The sequence below is a fragment of the Diadema antillarum genome, unplaced genomic scaffold (genome assembly GCF_040938485.1).
Source record: "Diadema antillarum isolate AM-2024a unplaced genomic scaffold, OU_Dant_1.0 scf00000067, whole genome shotgun sequence".
NCBI lineage: Eukaryota > Metazoa > Echinodermata > Echinoidea > Diadematoida > Diadematidae > Diadema > Diadema antillarum.
This window is the reverse complement of record NW_027270956.1, coordinates 194094-215726: the sequence shown is the minus strand read 5'-3', so window position 1 is coordinate 215726 and position 21633 is coordinate 194094. Positions and strand designations below refer to the sequence as shown.

At 38.4% G+C, this 21633-nt stretch overlaps 1 protein-coding gene across 1 annotated transcript in view; it reads left to right on the top strand.

Moving 5' to 3' along the window:
* The first annotated feature begins 20923 nt into the window (after positions 1–20923).
* Positions 20924–21633, top strand: part of LOC139716583 (alpha-N-acetylgalactosaminide alpha-2,6-sialyltransferase 2-like) — a 101233-nt gene continuing 100523 nt past the window's right edge. Inside the window, exon 1 of the mRNA XM_071628110.1 lies at positions 20924–21191. The gene's annotated coding sequence lies outside the window, so the exon portion shown is untranslated. The remainder of the gene's footprint in view (positions 21192–21633) is intronic.

The following is a 21633-nucleotide window of genomic DNA, read 5'->3' as shown; positions in this document are numbered from 1 at the left end:
GTCTTGATTTTGGGATCACTGTGGTCCACATAGCAGATCGGAGTCTAAAGTAAAAACACAGCAGTAGGTAGGGCCGCAATACATGCAACCAGCTAGGTAAAGTATATAATTGCATCAGCCTCAGCAATGAGACTAGAAACCCTGAATACACATCAAAATGTCACTTACATAATTTAGTATTTTCGTACTATTGGTCTCAGATTGTTTATCGAACCCTTGTCAAAACGGCTGGTGCGAAGAGACTATCAGCGACTATCACTGTCACTGCGCTGACGGCTTTGATGGAAAGAACTGTGAAACCAGTGAGTATTATAGAACACGCAAACTTTCCTGCATGCTCAGTCTATTCTCCACACCTATATTCTACTCACTCTATGGTGCATTATCTTAATGATTAATTTTGAGCCTTCTTTTTTTTTTATTTTGAGGTTTGAAAAGATTCCATGCATCAATTTGTGAATAATATGTTTGACATTGTTATACTTCTTTTCTGTTAGGTACAAGGGGAGAAATAAACCTTGCTGAAAACTAAACTGAATTCATTATGCTGTAATAAATCATTTTCCATCTTAACATTTCTACATTTTGTTATTTTCATGTTATTTTGCTTGTCTTAATGCCCGAATGAAACATTACGACCCCTTTTTGCACCTAGGCCTGTGACACCGTTGTTGGTGCAGAAATTTGTAACCTATGACTTTAGCGTTATATTTCACGAATATCTCTCCATATCATACCTGTATCAAAATCAGGTATGATAATACAAAGCGTATAAATCTAAAAAGATACAAATGTATCGCCAAGAGTCTTAATCTTGATGTGTTGCGAAACTATAGTAAAGGCTATCTTGATAACGCTGATTCACTCACCCTAAGGGAGTTGTAAGTTAAGGCTTTATCTATTGTAATATTTCCAGTAGACCACATCCACATTGACGAATCTGGCAAGAGTATTACTTTCTATCAAATTGCTTCAAAAAATAATCTTCTCAGTTAGAATAGTGCGGTATAAAGTGCTATGTCTGGTGTGACATTTTTTATTATAATGGTACATTAAACGTCACCACATAAAGCTTTTGATGTCTATTTTATAGAAAAATGTGAACATGATGTGGTATCCTCAGCGTTTGACAAAAGAGCAAAACCAATGAGATAAAACGGAATGGTACGCAGCTCCACATGAAATGGGGCTGAATGTATGCGCCACTTTGGCAGCAGTTTGGTTTAGGGACAGAGATTCAATTGTCGAAAAAGACAATAGCAAAATGGGACAGTTCGCCATGAACATAATAGCATCACACAGTTTTCTTTCTGTACGTATCTGACGTCTATTATCTGTACAACCTGTGATCTACAGGCTTGCCCGGGGTGACGTCAGCACAGTGGCGTATCTAGGGGGGGGGGGGCAAGGGGGGCACGTGCCCCGGGCGCCACTCCTTGGGGGCGCCGAAAACGAAAAAACGAAAAAAAAAAACGAAGAAGAAAAAGAAAGAAAAAGAAGAAGAAGAAGAAGAAAAAGAAGAAGAAGAAGAAGAAGAAAAAACCTCGCCCGGACCGGGGAGGGGGGGGGGGGGGGAGGGGGGGGAGAAAACCAAATCAAACAAGATAAAAACAAAAAATGACAATGTTAATTGTGTTCACACAAGAATTCCATGTTTTGTAAGCTGAAATTTTGGCTCGCTCGCTGCGCTCGCTCGACAAAATGTATAGAAAAGAAGATAAGAACAAAACGTCATGATAACGCGGACAAAATGGCAATGTGATTGTGTTCACACATGCCATTGTTAAAAGGCAAAATGTTACAGGGAGCAGCGGCTGCAATTTTATTTCTTTCGTTCTGAAGCGATCGCCTACTGGATCAAACGAGGGCGCCAAAGGTGTCGAACATACGGGGGGGGGGGGGAATCGAACAAGATAAGAACAAAACGTAATGATAACGCGGAAATATACAAATTTCGGCTCACTCGCTCGTACTAATTTAGAGTATTTTTTTCAAGTCCTCAGTTTGTTGGTATAAATCGTTATCTATAAGGCCGTCACTATATCCTGATTAGACAATATGTAAGATTTAATAAGCAAAAAATGACAAGAATTCCATGTTTTGTAAGCTGAAATACAGAAATTTTCGGCTCGCTCGCTGCGCTCGCTCGCCAAAACCTATCAAAAAAGAAGATAAGAACAAAACGTGATAATAGCGCGGAAATATACAAATTTCGGCTCACTCATGCGTACTTATTTGGAGTATTTCTGTCCTCAGTTTGTTGGTATATCGTTATCTATAAGGCCATCACTATATCTTGATTAGAGTAAGATTTAATAAGCAAAAAATGACAAGAATTCCATGTATTGTAAGCTGAAATACAAAAATTTCCGGCTCGCTCGCTGCGCTCGCTCGCCAAAATTTCTCTCTCTCTCAAAAAGAAGAAGATAAGAACAAAACGTGATGATGGCGCGGAAATATACAAATTAGTATTTTCGGCTCACTCGTGCGTACTAAGTTGGAGTATTTTTTCAAGTCCTCAGTTTGTTGGTATAAATCGTTATCTATAAGGACGTCACTATATCTTGATTAGAATATATTGTAAGATTTAATAAGCAAAAAATGACAAGAATTCCATGTATTGTAAGCTGAAATACAAAAATTTTCGGCTCGCTCGCTGCGCTCACTCGCCAAACTTTATCAAAAAAAGAAAAGAAAAAGAAGATAAGAACAAAACGTGATCATGGCGCGGAAATATACAAATTATTAATTTCGGCTCACTCGTGCGTACTTAGTTGGAGTATTTTTTCAAGTCCTCAGTTTGTTGGTATATATCGTTATCTATAAGGCCGTCACTATATCTTGATTAGAATAACATTGTAAATTTAATAAGCAAAAAATGACAAGAATTCCATGTATCGTAAGCTGAAATACAAAAATTTTCTGCTCGCTCGCTGCGCTCGCTCGTAAAATTTATCCAGAAAAAAAGAAAAAAAGATAAGAACCAAACGTGATGATGACGCGAAATTACACAAATTTTCGGCTCGCTCGCCAATATTTATCTAAATCTATTACATTTAAATCACCCTCAAAAGACCCCTTTTATGTGCTTGAAAAAGCATATCATGTGGACTTTTTTTTAAGTCCCTACCGGGATGGGGTTGGGGTTGAACACTTTTTCAGAAATTAGGGGCGCAATTTTCGCGCTTGCCCCGGGCGCCGTTTTCCATAGATACGTCACTGCGTCAGCATCGTCTAACCAGCCAGTTGTATCCGATGCTATTACAAAATTAGTCTAGCGGGCGACGTATTTTTAGCCTAAATCAGTGATTGGCCGTCAATAGAGGGCGCGACGATATGGAAGTCAAGTACATGTAGTCCATTGACTTCCATATCGTCGCGCCCTCTATTGACTGCCAATCACTGATTTAGGCTAAAAATACGTCGCCCGCTAGACTACTCGTAGTATTACAAAATATGCTGCAGCTCTGTCAACAGGTATGTTGGCAATGTTGCCATAGCAACCCTCTTCTAATCTACTTCACACGAATGGATGCACATGAAATTGACAAGCAACAGCGGACAGATAGCATGATAGTAAAACTATTTTGATGTCTATACCACCTCAAATAATTGATGGATTTCTCCAACGAATAGAGATATCATCAATTATTGAATTTAATATTCATCCAGCGATATTCATCTGTCTACGCTTGTTTGTTGCTGTTTTTTTTCTTCACAAGGAAACATAAACTACATATTCCCACAACGTTTGTCTCATTGTCGAAGAAGAAAAAAATAAAACTGTTTAGTAGTAAAAGTAACCTACGTACAAATTTTGTATGTTTTTCAAAGTAATGACTAGAAAGCAAAGACTTTTCCCTACATTAGTTCATTTTGCTGTGATCTTGAGAGGAAGAATGTAGAACTAAAAGAATGATTGGTTGCAAAGCAAGACATTGAATTAAAAAGGGATGCAAGTTGGAGATGTTTTCGTTACCGTTACTCTTTTGAAGTAAAATTGCAAGCTGTATCTTGACTGTCATAAACATCAGAGGATTTCTCTTTAACCTTTTGCTGAAAGAAATATAATAACGAATAACACTATAGGCACAAGCAAATATGCGATACACGTCACATCCTGCTATATATGCTTTCAGAGTGTGTACCCACGTCAAACAAGTTCCAAATATTTTTTATCAAATTGTAAAATTGTGTGAATGACAAAATATTAGACCTATGGCATATTTCGATCCTCTTCTCTGTGAAAGCATTACCCCACTCGACGAGCACGTCAACCACCAGCTCGACGACAGAAACACCACCTGCGCCGCTGTCCACAAGCTTACCTGATGTGAAGTCATCGACCATGCCTACTACAACATTAGCCGAAGACATCAAGACGACCATAGACCTCTCCACGACATCGGCAGGTTTGTTTGTGTGATAATGTGTATTTATTACTTTGCGGTGTCTTGAAAACAATAATAAAGCCATCGTGCATATCCACAAGTATATGTTTTAACTGTTAATTTCATATTTTTGTCATTCAAATTCATGTACATGTATATGCATTTAAATGCACTGCGAACTCACGCGAAAATTAAATTAACAATCCCAATGCTCAATTTCATTAATGAGAGTAGATTTTTCTTTTGAAAAATGGGGTAGTGAGGTGGGAATGGAGGCAGAAAGGGGGGGGGGGGAGTTTTATATAAAACAAGCGAAGACATCGAAAGAGGTATACATGACCCAAGCTTGTATGCATTTATTTATGTCTTAATGCTTCAGACTTGTTCTGTGTTCATGTATTCTTGGTTTTCTCTTTAAAGAAATACGAAAATAGATTATACGGTCCATGATTATCGTCGGTGCATCGAAACAACACAACGACAATTTAAACATACTCCTTGATAACACCGCATGCACTGAAAAGGACAACGCCCCAACACTAACCACACAATGCATCAATAATGACAAACTGACACACAATGGTCTCACAGAGTCTCGCTAAAGTAAACCAATAAAATATCAATAAACACAACAAAAGGACGTATACAATGTTAATTTTATCAGTGTCAATGTAGTCTAAATTGTTGGGGTTTTTCCCGAAGGCATAAATCAATCTCACACTGTGGAAGCCAATTTTGGAAATTGAGGAAGATAGGCGGCATAAAAAAAACAACAACACTTGTTCATAGCTATCCGCTTTCTCATTGCCCTTTCTATTTGATAAGACTGAGAGTATCAACATCAAATACTACAGATACCTTTTTCAGGTTAATGGTTGTTATGATGACAATTCTGACGGCTTACAGAACCAAAGAAAAACAAAATACAAAGACTAAAGTTTTGGGTATTGCAGAATAAAAACTCCGAGTCGGCAAGGGTGTTTGTCTGTTTTATTCATGTATGTTGGCCTAATATCTCTCCTCCTCCCCCTCTCTCCCTCTCTTTCCCAATCCCTTCCTCCTTTTTTCGTTCTTCCTCATTCTCACTTCCTTCCTTCTTTCCCACTCCCTCCCTACTTTTCACTCTCGAACCAAATATTTTGTTTGTTTGTTTGTTTGTTTGTTTGTTTATTTGTTTGCTTGTTTGTGTGGTTTTTTTGGGGGGGGGGAGGGGCGGGGCAGATTGAGAAATTCACATGGGTAATGGCTATACCTACGCATATGTGTCCATTTGTTGCTTTATGTTCTCTACCAGAGGGGCCCACATTCTGCAAGCTCTCTCCATTTTTCCAACTTTCGCATTGTTTTACTAAATTACCGCCACTTCAGTTTTCACGAAAATGTATGAATTAGCATGAGGTTTCATATTTATTGTGTAGTCTTTTCATTCTACGATATTTTGTTTACCTTATTCTCTGTTACCAAAGAAAATGAAATGTATATGTGACCCTGCATCACAAAACCACCAAAAAGTCGCCAGACATGGAATTTTAGTTAAGGACAGATTCTGTGAGAGCAGACTCCAAGCTTTGAAATGATGTGTAACTCAATTAAAATGGACTCCCATAACCTACCTAAATACTGGAAAGAAAACACACACTCTGGAAAAGTGTGAACCGAGAAAAGAGGCCCTGAAGTACAGGGTCTATTCAAGCTCTTAATCTTTCATCAAGCCACGCTAGCTGAGGGATAAAAGGGACAAAAAAGAGGATGTCAACCTCCGGAGCAGCAACTATGAAGGAATTATGAAATTAAGCTGAAATTGAGAATGATCTATCAACACATTCTGTCCATGATTAATGCCAACTTACTAAGCAGTAGCATCATCCTTTCAAAAGGTATTACACTTGAGAGTGAAGAGTGTACAAAGGATTTCAAGAAATGATATGGGGCCTCTGGATACTTACCTGATCATTCTATACTCTCCCCCAAAAAGGGGTTGTGGAAAAACTGCTGAAAACACACTTTCCCATTCGTGTTATGATCCCAAACTAAAGAATAATGTAGAAGAAGGATAGCTCTTTCAGAAAGTAAGGAAAACTAAAGATTGACTTGGTTGACCCATTTCCCTTTTTTGAGTCCTCACGTGAAATCAACGGGTGCGACTTTTTGTTCGTTTTGTGGTGCACGGTCACATACGTTTTTGTCGGAAAAAAAAATGAAATAAACTTTGAACTGAATTGAATGTAAGGTTGGATCTGAATCATCCGGTCACTATTTCTCTCATCTCTCTACAGCAACCAATGTGAGAATGATTGTCTGTGAGGGCCACCCAGGCACCATCTCCTGTCCGCAGGGAACCATCCACACTGTATGGGCCAACTACTGACGGCTGGCACCCGGCAGTGTGCACTGTCCTCATGACAGCATCAGTAACACTAGTTGTGTGTTAGATACCTCATTGACCATCACGGATGACTCAGAGTGAATGTGATAGGAGGGCTTCATGTACCTTTACCCCATCAGTCTCCATGTTTAAGACTGATCCTTGCCCTGGGACATATAAGTATGCTGAAGTTTTGTACACGTGTCAAGCGAGTCTGTCACGTGAGTGACTTTTTTTTTTCTCTGCTACTCTGACACCAAAATAATGGAAATTCAAACTGTTCGTATACAGTTATGTTCGAGTTTAATCTTTCAAATCTTTGCAGCTTTCTCGTTCATAACAATACATTGAGCATAAAATATAATATGAAACAAATCACAAATACATAACTTAAGTTATTTTGGATGACCTGAACTGGTGATCCCCTCAGCTTGGCTCAGTCGTCATCGATGCCGGATACACTCGTCGTCGACCTCGGCACAGTCGCTTGGCTTGTCTCTTGGAAGCATCCCTTGACTTGGCCACTCAGCTAGACGCTACCCTATCGGCGGTCCTCTCAGCTCCTCGGCCTTCACTAGTCCCTGCTACCGCGCAGACTCCTGCCTTGACCTGCGATGCCCGAGCTCAAGCGACGACGAGCAGTCAAATGGAGATTGAGCTCCGTTCCAAAGTTCGGATAATGATTGTCCGAGTTCAGTTTTATCGGCAGCTGGAGCTCGCATCTCACCGACGTAGAAAACCCCCAGAAAAACGACTGCTGCCTAAGCGGAGATCTATGCTGGATGTCTGATTAAAGTGTTTCTCCCCGATCCTCTACATTACTCAGCTTTTTATTAGCTTCCCTAACCATAGATGTTCACACTTAAGTCCCTTACACTCCCATACACTTGCTTTTTCATGCCTTTCCTACACTAGAGAAATCATCCAATCATCATGCTTACATATAGCCCTATTAAAACTGTACACAATATGTCTAGCCATCGTCTAGACTGCTATTACATAACATCTTTACTCATGAACTTGTGAACAATAAACTACAACCAACACCCTAGTGACACTGAGATAACTGAATCTCGACTGAGCTAGAGAACATTCCTAGCCACCACCTGGATGGGAGCTATTACATAACACCTCTATTCACTCAATTTCTATAGTCTGAATTAATACATAATATTGCAAACCGGGGATGCTGTTGCCATGCTATTTCTTTAACTTTTGCTTTGTCCATTTCATGTGACTGCCCTGTCTGACTTTGAATGATCTAGACATGCTGTTGCTATGCCAGTTTATTCTTTAACTTTTACTTTGTCTCATTTAATATAAATTTCCAGACAGTCAGTCTCTTGCAGTTTGACCTAGTGGCTTCCTAGGACAACTTTAAAGCTCTAAATCTTTTACAAACTCAAACAGATTCGATTTCACTTCACTGGCAAAATCAAAGATAAATTTCTCTCCTGACAGAGTCTAAAATGAATGTAATTGAATATCGCTTTCTAACAGCAAAATGTAACAACCCCCACAATCATCACAGCCAAAAAAAAAATCATTGAAACATCGTGTTCTATGTGACTGGAACTATTTTTCTTTATAGTCTGCAGCAGTGTATACATACTTAGATATGAGAGTCCAGAAATATCGTTGTATCTCAACAATCTTCTGATGAGTAAATAGATATTTCATATCTATACTATAGGTCCCCAAGCATGTCTATTATGGTAAAATACGTGTTCCTATACTGGTATACATTATCCATTTAGAAGTATTTGTATGTTGTTGTTGTTGGTGTTTCCAGGGCGACATCATCACAGCACAATACACACCACTTTATAACACGCCCCACGCACGACAGATTCACAATATACCTTCTGATAGTTTATTGGTTTCATGTTGGAACATTATAGGATCATGTTCCTATAGGCACGCTATACTTGTGAATATGTTTCCCTGCCTTCCAATTATTTCCAGTAATTTTATGTTAAAGTGCTCCCATTTTGCAGTGTACATACAAGACGACATTGCTTTACATGTTATTTACTTTCAACGTCTTCTTCATACATATGAAGGGTTTGTTTGCAAAAACCGATAAGTCCATTTTTGAAGATTTTGAAGTACGATCTCTGTCATAAAGTACAAAATAATACCTTTTAAATGATATATTGGTCACTTCATATACAGGTATATTTTTTAAGTTATGGTCAAAAGAATCAAAAATTTTCTTCTTATTCTCTTTATTTTTCTTGACCTTTAATCGCAAATATCTCCATTTGGCAAATATGGACTTATCGGTTTTTGCAAACAAACTTCATATACATATATATATATATTTAAGATGTGCGCCCATTTGATATAACATGCTGACATTTCGTGAGTCTTTATATCACTGTATTGACAATGGAATAGAGAAATAACACCGAATTGAAATCAGAATTTAATTGAAGCACTGGCCGTTCAAATATACAGTGTTGTCTACATGACTTTTTATTCAGTCACATCGCAATATTAGAAACAATGTTGGCAAAAACCAAACGTTTTTGTTAATTTCTATATAATCATGTTTAAGTGTTGTCACGTGATATGACAGTCATATCCCTAAATCACGAGACAGTTGTTTTATCGCAAGTCATTCTATACTTTTCAAAATCTATGGCTTGTACGAACAGTCATACCGCAAACTATACGCTGGATATAGAGCTTCCTGCAAGTGTGCGCGCCCCCATCCTTCCTTGGGTACATGTCTACTTGAGAATGAACAGACAATAAAGCAGTGGAAAGGGAATGCCTCTTTGTCAATAAACTCCATTTTATGAGAGCACACAAACCTTTTTACCCTACTTCTTTGCGATACCTTTGTTCTACAATATTATGACATGAACATTGTTTTCATAATAGTTTATTTTGAAAAAGGCAATCGAAGCACGGGGTTGTATACATTTGAATTTTTGCTTGCAATAGTAATGTCGAAGAATTTGTAATTCCTTGAAAAAAATATAGGAATGTGAAAATAAACTGAACTGAACTGAGCTTAATAGCTGGAAATGACAGAATAAAAAACATATTTATGGGAAGACGAGTCAAGGGACGAATCCTTTCAACCTTGAATAACATCATGGCTTCACGTATCATAATCTGATGTAGGAGGACAATACAATTGGAAGCACGAGTCATTCTGACGCTATGAAAGCATAAACCTTTGGCAATGAAACTGGAATGCTGTTCCAAAGAAAAACACAAAAGTTGCACCAGACATTTTGTTAACATGGTCAGATGTAGCGTTATAACTTCAATGTACAGGTGTACATAACGTATGTATTGATTATAATTGATTAAGTGTTGAAGTGTAAAACCGTGGTAAGGGGGGGGGGGGGGGTGTTCGCATCTTCCCGCCTAGATTCTCGAGAGTGCAAACACTGCCCTTTATTCTGGTATAAATGTGCCTTCTATTTGTCAGTTGTTTTGTTTGCCTATTTTAAATGAGGTGAAACTTTGTATTGTTTTTTCAAAGTTTTTTTTTCAGATATTTTTTCTTCTTACTTTAAGGTTATTTTCATTCGCCCTTATTGGAATACAGGTCGTATATTTTTTTACGAATTTAATCCTTCAAAAATGATAAAGAAGCACATTTTAATGCCGGAATATGACACTAGACACTTATATTTTGTTTAGTGACAAAAGTGCCTCTTTTCTTTTCTTTATTTTTTTAGCTAACGAACTTAACCTTGTTTTCATGAAAGGTCATGTTTCCTTCATGATTTCCTGTTGCCCCCTACAGATCATTTATTATTGTCAGAAACAATGTTTCTAAATCTTTCAACCACTTCAACGTAGAGTTATGAAATTCGGCTTCATGCTTGTGAAACGAAGATTTAATATACTTATGTATCTTAATTTACGTGGTAATATTACGTGTGCAGACACATACACGCTACCTCAGGTAAAACACTGGGTCAATACTTTCAAACATCAAGATTTTGAAATGACTTGTAGCGACGGACATGTTCAATCTCAACCTTTCATTCCTTTAAGTCAATAACACCAAGGCGCGGAAAATGAAGTGCCACCGAGAACATTCTTCCTAAAAGAAAAGTGCTTCGATGATTTACAAGGAAACACAAGATCCGGATTATCCAATCCGATGAAATCCGGTCTCAATCATTGAAGTGACATACGTATGGTCATACAGAGTAAGCCCTATATTATGCTAAACAGACATCTTTACACTGATGCATTGACATCATCAATCGTGAACAACTTTACACAAGTAATATGTAGTCATGAGATTGACCATGGCCGTTAGACGGTCAGTAAAACAAGCATTTGGATTTCAGGGCCCCTTTAATAAAATTTCATTGTATGTTTCTCTCACTGGTTTCATAAGTCATGTGTATGATTATAAGCTACTATACAGCTGCTATATGTGCAAAATGTGAGTCTTACATCCCCATCAGGAAATGAATAACCAATACTGCAAAACATTGATTCAATGATATATCTGACTGAGAGTCCATGTTATTCTATTCGTAGATGAAGGATGAAAACATAGAGTGACAAGTGTTCATTAGTATAATATGGTGTAGTGAAATAAAGTCTGTGAGCATTATTACTTTTGATGTAATATGGAGGCTATTGATATGAGACTATGTTTGTTTATCGGTATGAAAATATCTGGGTAAGGGAGAATTGTAAAACCATGTGTAGGTCAACCACGGAGATGGGAGAAGGAGAAGAACCAAAATCTCTTATTTTATATAGAAGTACCCAACTGAGTGATATCGATGCTCCGTGCCGGGGAGATCGAAGTATTAATAGGCAATAGCTTGCAATATTTCACAGGACACGCGAAGCAAATAATCAGACAAAAAGTACTTTTTTCACTGTACATGTACTTCTCACATTTAACCGCGAATGCTTATACCCCTATCTACTAGGATATATTGAATATAATATCACAAGTTTATCGCAGGTGTTGATAAATAGCATTACTCTGACAAGAACAACGGACTGTTGTTCATCCCAAATCACAATGCACTAAATCGAGCGAGCATGAAGTTCACTGTCACTTGCAATATTTCACAGGACACGCGAAGCAAATACTTCTTTCACTGTATTTCTCACATTTAACCGTGAATGCTTATTTCATGTCAAATTTCAACGACTGATGTTTGGTTTTCCTCTATCCTTTCAGCTTTATTGTCTATCACGGGGTGGCCATTATCTGGGGCCTGACTAGCTAATGCTCTAGAACTGACCTTTTAATAACATTAATAGCTGGTTTTTATAGCTCATTTCACACTTTTTAAGTATCTCAATGCGCTTTACAGACTATTATTACCCCGGTCTCCATCACTGGATACATCAAATTTTCTTACCAGCACTGACAGTGCTCACTCTCCCGCTCCCTGGGGAGCATTCCAGCCAGTCGCAGCCATTTTACAGGTGCGCAAATTCTGATTAACCAATAAGCTTTTTCATCCTACCATAATACTCCTGGGTGGAGAGCAGCAATGTGGACAAAGTGCCTTGCTGAAGGGCAAACGTGTCGGGCTTGGCATGGGCTCGAACCCACGAATAGACGAGCGCCGCTATCCACTCAGCCAGAGCACGACACCTCCATTACACAGGGGCGGCGCAGCCGTGGGGGCCGTGAGGGCTCGGGCCCCCACACTTTTTGTGCACCATACAAAGGAATACATAAGGTGTCATTTTTTTTTTTTTTACTTGTCAGCTGAAGAAACCCGGAAGTGGACGGGAAGAGATTAGCTGAGGACCTTTTTTTTCGCTTGTTAGCTCATGAAACCCGGAAGTGGGCCCCCACACTTTTGAAAACAGTGCGCCGGCCCTGTTACATACCAGTCCTTTATTGATAAAGATGTCGTGCATGGACCTGTCCTAATCCAGACTCTAGCGAATTAATTTTAGAATATGCAAAATGTTTTAGAAGCTTTCCGGAATGAATGACAATAGAATGTATGAATTGACAATTTAGAATATATAAAATGACAACTTATTTAGAATCTATAAAACACTTCCAAAATCCATTTCGACTTTTATAGATTATTACAGAGCAACTGATGAAGCAACTGATCCTGAAGTGAAGCTTCCGAGATTCCACTTTATCTTACCAGTAATCCTGGCATCAACTGTATAATATCTCGATATGGCGCCGATAGTCCTTGCAACGGCGTAGCCAGGATTTCATCTTAGGGGGGGCGGTTAGTCTGCGAGGGAGCGAAGCGACCGAGCCCGAGCGAGCGGAGCGAGCGAGGGGGGGGGAGGGTGTGGGAGGGGGGTGTCCCCCCTCCCACGGTAAGAACTTTCTGCATTTTGATGTTGTAAATGGTGCAATTTGATGCATGCTTTTGCTCGTTTTATCGACGTGAAACAGTCCCACTTGTTTAAGGTAGCAGTTTATTTTGATGTAGATTATTATTGAACAATTTGCCTATAAAATGGTATAATTTAAATACACTTCTTGTATTAATTCTTTTCACTGAATATCATGAACGCGACTGAACCCGAGCAAGCGGAGCGAGCGAGGGGGGAGGGGAGAGTGTGGGAGGGGGTGTCCCCCCTCCCACGGTGAGAACTTTTTGCATTTTGATGTTGCAAATGGTGCAATTTGATGCATGATTTTGCGCGTTTTATCGACGTGAAACAGTAACATTAGTGCTAAGGTAGCAGTATATTTTGATGTAGATTATTATTGAACAATTTGGCTATAATATGGTATGATTAAAATAATCTCCTTGTATTAATTCTTTTCACTGAATATCATGAACACGACTGAACCCGAGCAAGCGGAGCGAGCGAAGGGAGAGGGGAGGGTGTGGGAGGGGGTGTCCCCCCTCCCACGGTGAGAACTTTTTGCATTTTGATGTTGCAAATGATGCAATTTGATGCATGTTTTTGCGCGTTTTATCGATGTGAAACAGTAACATTAGTGTAAGGTAGCAGTATATTTTGATGTAGATTATCATTGAACAATTTGCCTATAATATGGTATGATTTAAATACACTTCTTGTGTTAATTCTTTTCACTGAATATCATGAACACGACTGAACCCGAGCAAGCGGAGCGAGCGAAGGGAGAGGGGAGGGTGTGGGAGGGGGTGTCCCCCCTCCCACGGTGAGAACTTTTTGCATTTTGATGTTGCAAATGATGCAATTTGATGCATGTTTTTGCGCGTTTTATCGACGTGAAACAGTAACATTAGTGTAAGGTAGCAGTATATTTTGATGTAGATTATTATTGAACAATTTGCATATCAAATGGTATCATTTTGAATAATCTTCTTGTATCAATTCTTTTCACTGAATATCATGAACGCGACTGAACCCGAGCGAGCGGAGCGAGCGAAGGGGGAGGGTGTGGGAGGGGGGGGGGTGTCCCCCCTCCCACGGTGAGAACTTTTTGCATTTTGATGTTGCAAAATGGTGCAATTTGATGCATGTTTTTGCGTGTTTTAACGAGTTGAAGCAGTCCCACTTGTTTGAGGTTGCAGTATATTTTAGTGTAGATTATTATTGAACAATTTGCCTATAAAATGGTATCATTTAAATAATCTTCTTGTATTAATTCGTACACTGAATATCATGAACGCTGTCTGTTCAGCAATCAAACAGAAAAAGCATGCACACGAGGGTGTAGATAGGGGCATATCCCCTCCCACAAGAAGGTGATTTTGCGTTTTCAGACCTGAAATTCAGCGATCTGGTGCAAATTTTTGGTGTAATACTTTTTCATCGAAGTGTTAAAATCACGGAATTTAGCTCTTATTCCGAATGTGCACCATCTGTGTGTCAGTGTATAAAGTCTAGTGAGGTAGAGCTTAGGGGGAGGGGAATTCCGCCTCCCGCTCGCGGACCTTTTGCGTTTTTAGAATTGAAATAAAGCGATCTGGGTATAGCCACAGTCTACTTCTATGCATGGCGGAAGGGGGGGGGGGAGGAGGGGCGGGTGAGCAGGGAGAAGGCGTGGGCGAGTGTTATCTCCACCCTTCCCTTCCGATGGAGCTTTTGCCTTTTTAAGGTTGAAATTGAGATATCTCGTATACGCATATTTGATGGAATCAACATTTGGGAAATCAAAAAAAAAAAAAAAAAACTGATGGGGGGAGGGGACTGAGGGAGGAAAGGGTCGATTAAAAGGGGAAATTCCCCTTACACAAGAGGGAACCTTGAGTTTTTGGAATGTATGTGATAAGTCTTGTGCACTCAGAATTATTCATAATTTTTTTTGTAAATCTAAAAAGTGTACTAAGCTAGGGAAAGAGGCACAGAGGGGGGAGGGTTTGGGAGGGGGATACCCCCTCCCAAGCACGAGAGATTTTGCATATTTTGAATTGAAATTCAACGATCTGGTGCACACTTTGAGTGAAATATTCAAAAAAATATCTTATTTGATGAAAGGTTGCAAAGGAGACCCGCTTCATGTGCATGCATACAGTATACACGCATTTTTTTTCCGCCTCCCAAATCCCCGGTCCAAATCTTAGGGGGGGCGACCGCCCCCATCGCCCCCCCCCCTGGCTACGCCAGTGAGTCCTTGTATGTTTCACGAGTACAACAAGCATGGGCCTATATAATATAGCACACTGCGCTAGTGCACCAGTCAAATCTGCGCTCCACTGCCAATCTGTCGCTACACACCCATCACCACAACCACCACCATATAGTTGCAGAATCACACCCAGTTAAAAAAGTATTGAAGCCACACAAGATTTCCTTAAAAGAAGAGACCTCTATAAATTTACTAATAAAGTAGATTGTGGCGAGGCAGCACAATATGAGGCATTCATGAAAAATTATGTACCCGGTACACAATACATACAGATATAGATAGCAGATATCAGACAGAAAGATAGATAGATAGGTAGTATAGATAGATATATTAGATAGATAGATAGATAGATAGATAGATAGATAGATAGATAGATATATATAGATAGATAGATAGATAGATAGATAGATAGAAAGATAGATAGATAGATAGATGGAAAAAGATACACTAGATGAATAGAAATAGGATAGACAGATAGATATAGATGGAGAAGATATTATAGATACACACAAATTTGCAAAACATTGTTTCCACAGCACTACATGCTACATCGAATAATGAAATGGATACGCATGATTTCACATATATTTCATATCAATTATCATTATATTTCTGTCTTGAATTGCATAAAGAATTATGTACAATACTAATGTAAAATTGCTACATAGGGCCTATCATATACTATAATGTGACTTTACTATAGAAATACGAGCATTACATGGTTATACGTCTGGTTTCCCGATAAGTTACTCAGTTACTCGAAATGTAGCTCCCTTCTCTTATCCATTTTACACCATGCAATAACAACATCTGGTTTTATTTTCGATTGTCTTGATTTTTGTTAAATAAGTAAGATATGATCATATACCATGATGAAGAAAATAACATGTGTGTGTGTGTGTGTGTGTTTGTGTGTGCGTGCGTGTGTGTATGTGTGTGTGTGTGTGTGTGCGTGTGTGCGTGTGTGCTTGTGTGCGTGTGTGTGTGTGTGTGATATCAAAAGTGAAGGCTTCACTGTACTACTATTGGCGTAGATGGCGCGATTTCACTCCTCGCACCACTACTGCCTCGCACTAGTCCGTTTTGTGTGTATTACATCAGATCTTAGCTACTACTTTAACAGGGACTGTATATACAGTCTACTGGTTGAGGTGGGGATTCAGGTTTACAACACTAATAAGTGAGATAAGGAGAAACCTCTTATGAAATATGAAAGAGCATGTAATTCTATGAGGAATTCAACGTTTATTTGATGAAAATTGGTTTTAAATGGCTGAGATATAAAAAAACAAACAATTCTCATAAAATTAGTGTGGGACCCACACTTTGTTATACGATGGCTTTGTTTTACTTTGTTTTTGGACGTTACAGTCATGCCAAACCCAATTTTCATCAAATAGACTTTGAATTCCTCTTAAAATGGTATGCTCTGTACTATATCATAAGTGTTTTCTTGGTATCTCGCAAAAATTTAAAAGCCCAATTTTCATCCCTTAAAATCTAGTATAGTATGCCATAAAGTATACAGGGCCTATACGTTCAGAAGTATAAGGTGTTATAGTTACCATGGTAACAGCTAAGATACAAACTGGTTAATTATCATGTAAACTGCCGTTTATTGTGAGATACCGAGCTGTGTATTGCTTTATGAAACAGTTTACAGGTGTTATGCAGAGTTTCCATGGTGATGCTGCATGCACATGCGTTTGTCCGTAAATTTGATAGGGTTAACTATAAAATGTATGCCTATCGTATTATTATGCATAGTTCGTGCGTGTGTAAAGCGATTCCGACCTTATGCCACAATAAACCTTAAGTGTTTTCCACATCGCTTCAAATGCCAAGGAGCTATTTAGAAATATATGACATCTGACGAATATTCTAAACTCAATAAAATAGTGGCTGGTACATAATGATAATATTATTATGCGGGTATACCCGATAAGCCTATAGTCTGATGTATAATGGAACGTCAATGCGCATACAGCGGTATAAACTTATACGAGGTGTGAGGAACATTGATGCACTTCGCAAGGGTAAGAGGGAAAGACACACTTTTGTATATCGAAGAAAATACTTTATTATAGGGTAAACTATTAGAATGTATCCATTAACTATATCATTGATGCATGACGTGTGAACACGATTCCGAATTTGACAATAAACTTACATAAAATGTTCTCCACATGTCGTCACTTCAAAATGTCAAGGAGCAATAAGTATGAAATCTGACGAATATCAAACTCTATACCCGATCAATAGTTTGCTGGTTAAAAAAAATGAGGGTATACAAGATTGTTCTGCATGTATTATAGAATGTTGGTATAGTCTGATAAATGGAACGTACGATGTGGTAAACTTTAAGAGGCATGTAGATTTACACTTACAGCTAAGTATACGATAAGAAAAAGCTAGCCTTAATTTGAAAGGATTTTTTTTTAATTGTTTTTCATTTATTTATCTTCTGCCAAGAAAGTGAAAGAGTCCAAGCCCACACTCAATAGGCTTGGGATGCGGGGCATTAATACATCACTTTGTCACCGATCTTCGGTTCAATGATCAGAAAACAAGTAGAGGGTGCAAGAGAAGTTGACCTTTTGACCTGAGGAGGTCCACAGGAGTGTACGAAAGCCCGCCACTAAATTATAGATATCGGTAGAAGCCTAGCCTCCAACCGTTGATCGATAGTGATGATAATCTCCAACCAATAAAAAGTTTTCTGTATCGTGAAAAGAGATTATACTTCGCACGCGTATTTATGGTAAGAAGGGAGAGACTCCCATTATCAAGCAACAATTAATTCGAATAAAATGTAAACCTTAGGATGAATTATCATGCCCTATGCTTTATATAGGCATGTTTTACATTGTTACATGTGTATAGATTCCGAGTTTATGTCAAAATAGTGCTTTCCATGAGCATCACTTCATCAGAAGTCAAAAAGCCACGCATACATAAAGATCCGACTCTATTCATTATTTCTTTTTATGTCATATATTTCATTCTCATTTTCTTTCAACAAAACATAACACATAGCAAATCAAAAATTCAATCATAAGCATATATACATTACAAAGTATGACAATCAATGGTCATCAACAAACTAATAAAGATATGCACACATACTGGAATTACAAAGTTATGTTTGAAGGGTAAAAAAAAAGAGAACTGAGAGGTCCACTTAAAAGCATTGCTCGTAGCTTGTGGACCACTCAGAAATATCTTCAAAAATACTTATCATAATTACAAATACATATACATAATACAAAAAATAAAACAAAATGAAACAAGCAACAGAGACACAACAACATGAAATGACTAAACTGAGGGGGATACGATAAGAGAGGAATAAAGCAAAAACCAATCATTCAAATTTTCTGTCAATATAAATGCGCGTACAGGGTCTATGTAATAATAAATTGATAATGATGATAATAATGATGATGATAATAACAATCATCATCATCATCATCCACACTAAAGCGCTCATAATATCACTGATTTCTATAAGCACCATGAAAGTGAAAAGAGAAAGAACAAGTGAAGAAGGAAACAAAATGAGCAAGTAGGCCATATAGATCATAACAAAACTTACCACTAATTCTACCACAGTGTAGGGCCTACTGTACTTCTAACCGTAAACTTACCAGTGCTTACTACTAACTTTACTAACTAACTGCCTAAAAGTTTTAAGGAGTGACTTTAATGAATCGAATCTGAACGTCGCTCGTAAAATCGGCAATACATTCATGGTTGAATACGCAAGAAAAGATTGACATAATATGCATGAACCTCTCACGAGTAAGAGGATAAAAATTTACGGATGCGAGTAATTCTAATATGATTTTTAAATATTGAGAAACACAGTAAGACACTCTTCTCCCTCTTCCTTCAAAACGTTAAAGGAATGATACAGTTTCAACTTAGATAGTGCTTCAGGTTTCCAACTTTTTAATGATTTTTTTGTTTAGATAATGAGAAATCTTTTATGAAATATGAAAGTGCATATAATTCTATATAAGAGGAATTCAAAGTATATTTGATGAAAATTGATTTTGAAATAGCTGTCATATATCCCAAGCAAAGCGATGCTAACGAAAGGTGCGACCCACCTTATAGCATGGTTTTGTTTTACTTTGTTTGTGCATATATCTCAGTCATTTCAAAACCGATTTTCATCATCTAAACGTTGAATTCCTGTTTTAGAATTGTATGATCTTTAACATTATATAGAGTGGTTTCTAAGTATCTCGCAAAAAGTTAAAAGCTAAATTCTTACCTCAACGAATACACGTGTACTATATTGTCCCTTTAATGTATTTTTGAGAACATAACACGGTGATTATACTTCTCTCTCTTCCTTCCATGGCCCGTATAGGTCGGTCATCAATTCAAGCTTAATTTCCCTTTCGATCGTATCATAACCGATGTATATAACCGATAAGGTAAAAGGCGCCTGTACCTTCTTGGTATATCAGCCCATCAATTTTTATTTTTTTTATTTTTTTTATTTACACACTTACTAATTTATTACCTTCTTGCTCAGCATACAGCCGGAGTATCTCACTGATCGGATGAGCGGTGAACGTAGCAATAAAGGCATTACTTACCATTTGCAGATGAAACAAAACCCCAGCTTTGGTGCCCCAATATAGTTCTAAAAGGTGAATTAGGGATAGACACAACCAATGTCAATATAATCGACGTGAATTATTGCTAACCCTTTCTAGCTGTGCCATGCCGGGCTTTGGACAGTGTACATATATGCATACAACAGTATATGTTTTCTGTGTCAATTGGCACTCAAAGCACACAAAGGGGTAAATATGCAAAATGTGAACAAAAGTTATGATAAAATTGATTCTAGAATAAACTGTTTACAGTTATGGTTTATTAAGAAAAAATGTGACATCTCCTTTAGATAGGCATTAAAAAATATCAATGCTCCCAATAGTACTTTTAGTAAAGAATACTCTTGGGGTTTAATCAAAGTTTGTAAATAGTTGCAATCAAATTCACAAACAGTGTTTCTTGTCGCACACAAATATTTTGAACATGTTCAAAATTTCTGTGCGACAAGAAAAACTTGGCCACAATGAAAACTGCGAATATTTTGATTGCAACTATTGCAATCAAATTCACACATAGTTTTCATATGGTTTCCAGGTTTTCGTCGTCGCAAACAAGTATATTTTTGAACACGTTCGTTGTTTTTTTTTTTGCGACAAGAAAAAAAAACAACAACTATTGGCGACGATGAATTCTGCGCCGAATTTGATTGCATTTATGAACCGTGACGAAATCTAAAATTCGCTATTACATGTATGTATACGTTCGCAAACAATAGCAAACATTCGCCGCACATCACCTCCCGGATGCTGATACCACACCAGGGGGGTTGAGCAGAGCCAGTGGTTGGATGATTGTGGTGAAAAGAGGTTTGTCAAGGCTCATTATACTGTTGTTCAATCACACAGTAGAGGGCCAGGCCGAAATGTGTTTGGGTACCTTGCATGCACTCGACTACTATTCGTACTGTATACTCACAACACGTTATACACACGGTATACACATGATTTGACCGTAGTTTACCCACCACGTTCACGTACAATGTACGTATACAGTAGTACAGCGACAGAGACGCACAACGGTCTTGTCACGTCAGTGGTGCGGCGGCACACATCAACGAGCAGTGTATACGTACATACACATGTAGGAAAGGAAGATGATGTACGTGCAGCTGCTGACTCGATGGGAACACTTGAGCTGAGACGAAAATCATATCAAAAGTCACATTCGGATAGTGAATAGTAGTGTCGCCGTTAGTGTGCCCCTGGATTGTTTCTAAAATTTGGTAACCTTATTGACTGAAGAGGAGGTAAGTGTATTCATGCCAGATTTTAATTGTTGAGCGATCGTTTATGATCGGGTTCGTTGGGTCGGGATTTGACTGCGGGCTAAGGGTCTTCCAGTGGATGACCCAGCCAGATGCTCTAGCGCATCATGCCGCTCAACCACGATCCGACTTTTTGGCTGCTTCTTGTATTGTGCAATATAAACACAATGATTCGATAGGGAATGATCCAAACACAAAATTTACTTGTCGAGTCGAGTACGAGTTGCGAGTGTTGGTTAGCTGTGAAGCGGTGCTTTTGGTTGGAGCAGTTGTACTGCAAGCGCAAAGCAACTTATTCCATTTTTAATCTAATTGTATGATATTATAAAGATCCAGGCTAGCCTAGCCGCCTGTCTAGAAGTAGACCTATAACAAATAGATCTGTGGAACCATTGACAACTGTTTTTCTGTCGAGGATGTACAG